Genomic DNA, 11288 nt, shown 5'->3' with positions numbered 1-11288 from the left:
ATATAAATTCTTTAGGGATCAACCTGTGTCATCAATTTTCGGTGGGATCAACAGAACCATGGCATCACTCTATGACCTTAAACCAAAAAGGGGGGGGGGGGTTCACTTGGTCATATACCAAAGTGCAACTATCCATTGCCATCCTTCAGTGGTGCATGCGATTGGTCCCAAGGCCTTATATTTCACTTGCTGTGCAGAGTAATCGATGTTCTAAACAAAAAAAGGGGGGGGGGGAACCCTGGGATCAATATTTCAATTGATTAATTAAATGTCAAACGACTCCATTGTCGTCACTCCAAAATTTTCAAGTGACTGATTCAAACAGAACATACACTCTGAGGGAGTCCCCGAAGAGATTTGCAAAAGATAGGATAAGGTTGCATGAGTTATCACATCCTTAAAAAAACAGTCAATCTGTGTTTTCCACTAAAAGAAAAATATCAAATCAAAATCAAAAATCACAAAAATAGGAAAGAATGTTATGAACATTGTAAAATTTTCCATTGCATTGCATTGTTGCGTACAAAGCCTGCATTTACTGCATTTCGAGATTTGCATGCATCTACATCCCGAACATCATGTTCATATTGGGCTATGAATGCATTCCCAAATCTAATCTTTAAGTTTAGGATAAGAGACCCTCTCATAGAGTCAACCTCTTGCTTTTTCACAAGGTTAAGCATTTTGGTACTAGTACCTATTGGCTTGCTTCAGAGGACTCAAAGTCCTCGCATTTATCTTTCGACCAAGACTATTAAAGTCTTTTTTGCCTTCCAGAGACAATCAAGTTCGTTGACACGTAGAGACAAATTATGGTCATCTGCCTCTTTTCGAAGACTTCAATGTCTTTTGATCGAGACTATTAAAGTCTCATTTGCCTTCCAGAGACAATTAAGTTTGTTGGCATGCGGAGACAAATTATGGTCATCCACACCACCTTTGCTATCCAGAGACAATCAAGTCCGATGGCCCGCGGAGACAAATTATGGTCATTCGCACCACCTTTGCTATCCAAAGACAATCAAGTTTGATGGCACGCGGAAACAAATTATGGTCATCCACACCACCTTTGCTATCTAGAGACAATCAAGTCCGATGGCACGTAGAGACAAATTATGGTCATCCGCACCACCTTTGCTATCCAGAGACAATCACGTCTGATGGCATGCAGAGACAAATTATGGTCATTCATACCTTTGCTATCCATAGACAATCAAGTCCGATGACACACAGAGACAAATTATGGTCATCTGCGCCACCTTAGCTATCTAGAGACAATCAAGTCCGATGGCACGCGGAGACAAATTATGGTCATCCATACCTTTGCTATCCAGAGACACTCAAGTCCGGTGGCACGCGGAGAGAAATCATGGTCATCCACACCACCTTTGCTATCCAGAGACAATCAAGTCCGATGGCATGCAGAGACAAGTTATGGTCATCCGCACCGCCTTTGCTATCCAGAGACAATCAAGTCTGATGGCACGTGAAGACAAATTATGGTCATCTGCCCCTTTTCGAAGACTTCAATGTCTTTTGATCGAGACTATTGCAGTCTCCTTTTGCCTTCCAAAAACAATCAAGTTCGTTGGCACGCAGAGACAAATTAAGGTCATCTGCTCCTTAGAGGACAATGTCTTCAGTCATTGCATGCTTTCAAAAGGTGACAATGACCCTCATTTACATTTCGAAGACAACAATGTCTTCAGTCATTGCATGCTTTCAAAAGGCGACAATGACCTTCATTTACATTTCGAAGACGACAATGTCTTCAGTCATTGCATGCTTTCAAAAGGCGACAATGACCTTCATTTATATTTCGAAGACGACAATGTCTTCAGTCATCGCATACTTTCAAGAGGCAACAATGACCTTCATTTACATTTCGAAGACGACAATGTCTTCAGTTATTGCATGCTTTCAAAAGGAGACAATGACCTTCATTTACATTTCAAAGATGACAATGCCTTCAGTCATTGCATGCTTTCAAAAGGCGACAATGACCCTCATTTACATTTCAAAGACGACAATGTCTTCAGTCATTGCATGCTTTCAAAAGCCGACAATGACCTTCATTTACACTTTTGAAGACGACAATGTCTTCATCTCAAAGAATTCAATGTCTTTTGTCCTTGTGTTTCATAGGACTCGACGTCCTCTGTTTCTATGCTTTAAAAAAAAGAAATAAAAATAGATATATAGAAAATGAAAATGAAAAGAAAAAGAAGAAAATGAAAAAAGAAGAACTTCAATGTCTTCATGCTTTCACGGGTTTTACTGCTTGGACTTCCTCTAGTGGCCAGTTGGATGGTGAGATCGCTCGAATGAAATTAGTGTCTTTATCTTTACTTCCCTTTTATTTCCAATAAAAGATAAGTAAAGAGGGGCAATTGTCATACCCTAATTTCGTCTAGGGATCTTCATTTGCTAACATTTTGATTCTTACCAGCCGAATTGAGCTGCTTAACACCAATTGTCGCGCAATCCATAGGGTTTTGTAACATTTCGGAAGGAAATGTGAAAAATATTCAAAAGAGGGGCAAAATGGTCACTTTTGGAACATTTTTCAGCCCTTGAGCCACCTAGATAACTTCATCATGAAGTAACTAGCTTGCCTAGGCGAGCAAGGTTGCTTTTGGATGAAGTTATCAGCTCGCCTGGGCGAGCTACCTTCACCCAAAATGCCTTGTTTTGCTATAAATAGGCGTGGGAAGGATGAAGTAAAGGGTCCCTGAGTTCCCAGAGATCTAGAAAAAAGAAGAAAGAAGAGAAAGGAAGAAGAAAGAAGAGAAAAATAGGCCGAAACTTTTCCGAATTGCAACCGTGATCGATTCTTACATCGTTCGTCGTTTGTTCTTCGGTCGTTCTTTGTTCGTTCGTCATCCGTTCTTTGTTCTTCGTACAGTTAGTGCTTGCTTTAAGGTTTTGAACTTGATTTATGGAACCTTAGGGGTCCCCCTTTATTGTTTTTGCATCTTCATCTCCTTCTTCGATCATCGGCGATCTTTTTCTTTGTTTAAAGCGAGTTTCGACCGATAATTCATACCATAATCTCATTTAATCACTGTTAAAATAAAATTCAACCAATCGTTTGTGTTTTAATCTCACTTAATCACTGTTTAAATGAATTTCAACCGATTATCTGTGTTGTAATCTCAGTTAATCACTTTTAAAATAAATTTTGACCGATTGTTTATGTCGTAAACTCTTTTCATCAATGTAAAATAAGTTTAACCGGTCATTAACGCTGCAAGTTATCTTTAAAAAAGAATTGAAGATTAATGAGCCAAAACCAAATAAAACCAACTCATAAACTTTTTCACTTCATCAAAAAAAAAATCAAGAGATCATTCAAAGGTCCAACGTCTTAACGATTCTCTCCTTTCAAAAATCAAGAGGTCGTTTCAAGGTCCAACACCTTAACGACTCTCTCCTCTTTTCAAAAATCAAAAGATCGTTTCGAGGTCCAATGCCTTAAATGAATTTTGTTTGGTTAAAATAAATCTTTCAAAAAAGATAAAAACAATTTAACCAACAAAATTTTAGACTTAAAGAACTACTTAGGTCTGATTTCCTCATTGCAATTGAGGAATATGTAGGAGTGAGGGAAACACCCTTGTCGACCCCAAAAAGATAAAAAAAAAACATAAAAAGGAAAAATACACAAAAAAATTTAAAATGGGAAAATAAAGATAAAAGGGAAAATAAATAAATATTGAAGTCATGATTTGCACACTCGATTAGAGGCTGACGTCCCTTGTGACAAGCGCCTAGGGTGCTAATACCTTCCCCTTGCATAAATGACTCCTGAACCCTCATTTTCAAAATATATAGACCCTTGACCTTTTCCATTTTGGTTTTTCTAATGTTTTACTCAAATAAACATTGGTGGCGACTCCATGCGTTTTCTTTCCTTGGAAAACGCACCCTTGGCCCATCCAAGAGGCCTTTTCGCGCCCCCGCTGAAGGGCAGGTTGCGACAGCCAACAATAGCAAGTGGGGACGATGGTGAGCCAGCACTATGGCTACATCGAACGTGGGCAAATGCCCTGGCATCTCCATTGCCACTACCTCTCCTCACTCCCCCAAAAGCAACAGGGGGGAGGATCATAGTAACCAGGAAAGGCTCCCCAGAAGCAACGGAAGGTCGCACCCTCCCGCGAAGGTGAGAACTTCCTCCACTAGTATGGCATGAAGCCTTCACCTTCTCCAAGGAGGAGGACTTGCTATCGACGGCGCCACGACGAGCATCCAAGGAGGAGGAATTGCCAATGGAAATGACTTCTCGGTCCATCAAGGGTTGCTCAATCGAGCCCTCATAATCACTACCGCCCATGCCGGTGGCGTAATCAAACAAGAATGAAGACATGATCATAGAAAATGAATACCTTAAAGAAGTAAATAAAATGAATGTAGGAAAAAGGAGAATTGCAAGAAGCAAGCAAGGAAGTTTTGAGAAAGAAGGCAGAAATTTGAAGTAACGGTGACCTAAAATCAAACGTCCACTCCATTTAAAAGGGAGATAGACTCTTTGATAACTGGTCGGAATGAAAGTAGTGCCCTAAAATTTTGCATCACAACGTACCCTCACTAACCCACGCACCACAACTCCAATACATGCCAACTCCACAAGTGACACGTATGCAAGAATACTACACTTTCGTTGCACGTGCTTGCAGTAGCAAACAAAACGTAACGTTTGTCTTCAATGCACTTTCCAATGGTTAGAAAATGACAGAGTTGTCAAATCTAGAGACTTCCTTCACCTGACATGTCAGACCTTGCCTGCAAAATCAAAAACATGTCCACCCTGAACAACTTAACAGAAGTAGCCTGAATAATACCAGTCCAGGCTCAGGGGCTTGACAAGCCACATCGACCTGCAATTCTATCACCTATCGAGGTTACTAAAACTGACACCAGATAACATTCATCCATATTTGGGGGCTTGACAAACTCATCACCCTCCTACTTGTCAAGGCTAATACCGTAGACATCAAACAATCTTCAACATTGGATAACCTCTTTCTCCCATAAGCTGGCTTAGAGCTTGGGGGGCTTATGTACTGTCTAGAGTCCATAAAATACATGTGGCACCCTACATGGCACTTTGAGACACGTGTCTACCCTCCACGCCAGCCCTGGAACAAGAGCGCAGACACTCAACCTATAGCATTCGGGCTCCCTAACTGTTAGTTATCTTTAACCTATTAATATTTAAATATATTTGAATCTCCTTATCTCTTGGCAGGTAGTTAATTATCTACAAAGCCATATATTATCTACAAGGTACAATTATCTACTAGCTTTTATCTTTAAGCTACATTTTATCTCTAACATTATCTATAGGTTACCGACTATTATCTACAAGCCGATAATTATCTGCAAAGGCTATAACAACCCTTATAGATAAGGACTCGCAGCTCCACTCCACTCCTATAAATACCAGGTTCCATGGAACCCTCAACACACAATGCATTCGCTCACACCTTGAGCTTACACACACTTGCTCTCATACATATATACTTGCTTTATCTGCTAACTCATATACTTACTTGACTATCGGAGTCCTTTGTTTTGCAGGTCCCCCCTTTTGTCCTCTTGACAAAGGCCACTCTTAAAGCCGAGGTGCAAAGTCCAGGAGCCAACTTTGGCCACGTCTACCCTGATGTGTCCCAACTCTGAATTTTGGAAGTACACCTTGTATGTTATTATAATTGGTTGGATTAAATTGCATACATTGTTGTTATTCACTAACTATTACGTGTCTTTTTGTATCTCAAGCTGAATTTCATATTCCGGAAACATCCGATAAAATGACAAAGAAGAAAATCCTTCAGATCATAGGAGAGCGATGGAGGCAATTTAAGTCAGATTTGACTTCCAAATAGGCTCTAGCACAAGGCAAGGAGGATGATGATGAAAAAGTCTATGAGAAGTACGGTATCAGCAAAGAGAAGAGATGCAATTTTGTCAAAGTCGTAGAAACCCTTCATGGGAGGTTAGTTGTGGTCATTCCACTTTTTGAAATTGACATTTACAATTTTATTTAAGCGCTTTTTTTATATACTGTGTATTTGTCATGGGATGTTAGAAAGAAGGCGCAGTCCATCTAGAAACAAAACACTACCCCTCATGTGTTGTCTCATGGGGGCTATGACTATCTTGAAGAAAAGTTAATGGAAGAAAAAAAAAAGAAACGATTGGAGCAAGTAGCCTAATCAGGGAGCACTGAAACAATTGTTGATCCTCTATCTCCTATTAGATGACACGTGAAGTGGAAGATGGCACGACAAATTGCTGATAGGATGTAAGTTAATTTTTAGTTTCAATGATAGTCCATAAACAATTTCATATTTTGTTGATTGTAGGGTTTCCTGGAAGAGCAGTCCGCACATGATAGCTTTGTAACCTATGGACGTTAGGATGTATTGACTGTTGCCATTGGGCGACCAGAGCATCTTGATTGTGTCTGTGCTGCTAGAGCAAATGTGACAATCAGGCAATACTTTGGACCGACTTCAGTAGGCTCCCACACATCTACATCGATCAGCCCAGAAGAGCTAGAATGAATCAAACAAAATCTTAAGAAAGAGCTGACACAAAATATCAAGGATAAGTTAGAGCAGTCGACCATTGAAAAGTGATGAGACAACTAATGTTGTTCTTTAGTCAGATGTTGTCCCAAATGAAATTCTAGGAAATCGTACCTCCTAATGAGCTTAAGGTAGCTCATTTTGTTGCCCGTGTGAGCATAAAAGGAAGTTATGTCGATCCCTCGGGGCAGAACCTAGATACGACTGCATCATACAGGCGTGGGTTGTATGTTGATGACAATCCTCCCTACTTAGTTGGCCTTGGAAGAGTTTATGAGGGATCAACAACTGTGCACCACATCCCTTTGGGTAATGATTAGGTGAAGGTGGGTGTTGAGGAAGTTTAAGATGCTGATGTTCGCATCCCTGTACCCACTGAAGAGGTTCAGTTAGTGGGACAGACCCTTAACACTTTCCTTGCTTGGCTGACACATCTTGTACAAACTTTTTCAAAAAATGTATTTCTTTTTTGTTGTGTGTATTATTATTAAAAAAGGATTTGTTACAAATAAAGTGTTGATTGTCATTGACTTATGTTTATTAACTGTGTAGGATAAACAGGTACCAAAGGGACCAATGAAGCCTATTGATAGGTTAGAACCTGATGACGATCCCATATACCAGATGACATTGATGATGCTGCAACTTTTGCTTAAGCCTATACAAGTGTCATGGGATACAACTATGTTTGGGGTGTACAATGATAATGTCTGCTTATACATAAAGCATGAAGATCTTGGGGAAATAACACACAGTGATCAATGTCTGAACATCGATTTTATAAAATTGTGGATTATGTAAGTAAATTTAAATTATAGTCCATTACCTAATTGATTGCTTTAAATTGATGCATAATTTATTTTATTTTAACAACAATAGGCATATGAATGAGTTAAGTATGCAATCAAGGAATGCCTTCATGTATGGATTCCTTGAGCCACAGTCCATACAGAGATCTAGGCAATTGCAGTTTGAATCTAAGAATTATATTAAGAAATGGATACAGAACTCACAGAGAGATGTCTACCTACGAGCGTACTTGAATGGGTAAGTAAAACTAAACAAATCAATTTTGAATAATGTGTGCATTATAATAACTTAATGTTCTCCAATTCAATGGACATTGGCAATTGGTGGTTATATGTCCTAAGGATAATGTTGTCGCTTGGTTCTGTTCCTTGCACAATAAGCCCAACAATTACTTGAAATGAATTATTAACAGGTTAATTCTAATTTGTAACACATTTACTTTATCATTAGTATTTGACATAAATATTTTAATTGTACAATACACATGCATGCATATGTCTCTTAATCAGTGCTTTTAAGGGATTGAATGATAATCAAGGGAGTAAATCCAAGGCAACTTCTAAATGAATTCTAGTTAAAGTCATTTAAACAATGCTTGATCTCTTCAAAATGAGATTTTATTACTCTGTACACTAATTTTAGGACAACTTCTAATATCTTATTGAATTTAGTGTAATAAAAAAAGAGGAAGCACTGACTACGGCTATTACGTCATGCATTGGATGTCAACCATAGTCCTAGGAGGTTTCAATGATAATTGTTTACTTGAAAATTAATTTCATTTGTTATAATTGTTATTATTTACACTGATAAAATTATATTTTATTATATCATACAGTATTTTACTGATCCAAGATCATTGGAACCAAAGAGAATAAAGGCAATTTCCATTCACTGGACAAGATGTTTTCTAAGAGTTAAAGATGAAACACGTTTAAGGAATTTTACAATTGTAGAGTTATGTTTAGCTTAGGTTATAGATGATTTCATGTATTGAGATTGTTGTATCATTACTTTCAGTATTTCTTTTATTTGAGAGTAATTATTCAATAATAATTTAAATATAATATATTGTACTGCCTAGATTGGTTTTGTTTTCAATTTGTAGGTTTAATTTGGGTAATATTAACAAAATAGATAAAATACTAAAAAAAATGCAAAAATAATATCAATTTTAACCAAAACCGATGTTGTATAATAAAAGAAAAAAATTTAAAAAAAGCAATATCGTTCTGCCAATGTTAAAAATTAAAAGAAAAAATAAAACTAAATTTTAAAAACTAAAAACAAATTGTTGTTTTAATTTATTTTTTTGAAACTCATGACTAAAAATCACCTCAAACAAGACCTAAATTAACAATTAAATTAAAATAAAACATTTAAAACAAGTTGAAAAATCTAGATCATCAATGTTTTAATATCTTTTTTTCATTTATATTTATCCCCACATTTTTCTTTCATTTCAAAATAAAAATTCTATAAAAAAAAAATTAAATGAAAGAAACCGAAATCCATTAACATCAAGATCGATAATTGATTGCAGCATTTAGCTTTGTCTTTTTAAATTTAGTGTTGTCTTTTAATCAATGCTAACATTTGTTTCTGATAAACTTTCTTGTATTTCTGTTTTATGTCATTCTGGTCACTACTTGTGACATAGAATGATTTTTTAATATATGCTTTAGCTCATTTCTGTTTTATGTCATTCTGGTCTTTTTAAATTTAGTGTTGTCTTTTAATCAATGCTAACATGTGTTTCTATTGTAATAATAAGAAGTGGATTTTTCATGTTGTATGAGATTAAGGATATAAAAATAGTAAGATTGATTGAATATTGATATATCCACGTATAAGCGACCTGAAATTGCATTAGGACTGATGCCCGAAGTAAATGGAATGTGAAAAAATTAGTTGGATAAATTTGAAAAAACAAAAGTGGAAAGCATTTAAAAACTATTACAAAGGACTAGTAATGATACGAAAGTCTATCCTTTTATCAATTTTCACAATGTCTTATTTTATTTTAATAATATACTTTAGTGCCTGATTTAATTATTTCACGTTCGAAAGTACGAAAATAATCTTAGAAGGGGTTTGGTAGTGGCCGTGTTTTAGTGTCAAATATATAGTTTAAGTTGCCTTTCAAAAAAAAATAGTTCAAGTGCAATTTGCAAGAGGTGAAGAAGGTTATGGGTTAAGTGCAATTTGCAAGAGGTCATGAACAAGGTTATGGGTTCAGTGCAATTTGCAAGAGGTGAAGAAGATTGGTTTTTTTTTTTTTTAATAGTGAAAAGAAAAATGGAATTCCAGAAGCTATCTTGTTAATTAATATAAGATTATTCGCCAGACTAATGTGACTCTCATGTGACACTTTTTGTTTTTTTTTTAATTTTCTTCTTCTTTTTCTATTTTAATTATCCTTTGCATATATGATTGTGTTGGGAATATGTGGACCGTTTCCCTGATGAGTAGCCCCATTCTAGAATTTACAATTTTACATTATCCGGGTTTTCCTTTGATTCATAAAGAGCAGTCCAACTCCATTACATGGATGTACAATATTTTATATTACTCAATTAACTGAGGTAAGTTTCCTTACATAAATTATCCAAATTTTGATACAACGTATTTAATCAAATAATGAAAAAGCTTTAATATAATTTTAGTAATTTCTTTTCCACATCAATATAACTAATTATCAATTTATTCCAAACTTCTCAATGATATGCTCTTTTTTGAAAGCTAGGAAGTCGGTCTTCTCAACTAATTTTGTAACAAAAAAAAAAAAAAAACACTTATACAATTGACATACCCAAATAATGTAAAAATCACTTGTAATTAAAAAAGTGTTTTTTTATAATAGTAACCAAATACAAAACTGTTTCTGCTTTTATAATAATCAATTATAAATAAATCACTTTTTTATAATCGCTTATTTTACCTAAACAAATTCACCTGTTATAAGGACAAAAAACTTAATTAAGTTTAAATGTTTTTAAATTATAAATATTTTTAATATATATATATATATATATATGTGTGTGTGTGTGTGAAATAATAAATTAAATTTCATTAAAATTATTGAGTTTGGTCGTGTGCTCCCTATTGGTTATGAGAAAATATTAGTCAGAATAGGTGTTTAATCTAATTGACGTAGTAGGGGTGTTTACGGGTCTGTGTGACCCGAGAACCCAACCCGACCCAAACATATTGGGTTGAGTTTTTTTGTGTTTGGGTTAAATCCGACCCAACCCAATTAAATCCAATATTAAACTGTTGGGTAATGGGTTTTGTATTTGAGTGTTGCTAGGTGCACCCAGCATTTTTGCTGGTGAACCCAGGACTTTATATGAAAAGTCTTTTATGCTCCTGGGTTATTTTTTAAAAAAAACGTATGACTCTCTCTCTCCCGCTACTCTCTCTCTCCTCGCGCACCCAGCAGTTTCTTTTCTTTTCTTCTTCCTCGCACAAAGCCTCTTCTTCCTCGCATTCTTCTTCTTCTTCCTCGCACAAAGGCATTAGCCATTCTTCTTCCTCGCGCTACCATCTTCTTCTTCTTCCTCGGCCACAAACCACGAACCACCGTGAAGGGAGCCGTGTTGCCATGAAGAGGAGCCATGAACCACGAACCAGCGTCCACCGTCGCGCATCGTCAGCGTCGGCCGTCGAGGTAAGCACCACTGTCCTTTCCGCCATTGATGTCGGAGTAGGGAAGCTTGGAGTTGTTTACGGATCAGGTGATCCGTAAGCATTTTCCTCTTACGGATCAAGTTGATCCGGAAAATGCTTACGGATCACTTGATCCGTAAACAACTCAGACATAGTTTACGGATCAGGTGATCCGTAAGCATTTTCCGAATCAACTTGATCCGTAAGAGGAAA

Source organism: Glycine soja, chromosome 10, assembly GCF_004193775.1.
Source record: "Glycine soja cultivar W05 chromosome 10, ASM419377v2, whole genome shotgun sequence".
NCBI classification, from domain to species: Eukaryota; Viridiplantae; Streptophyta; class Magnoliopsida; order Fabales; family Fabaceae; genus Glycine; species Glycine soja.
The sequence above is the reverse complement of the archived record's forward strand: the minus strand, read 5'-3'. Positions refer to the sequence as shown.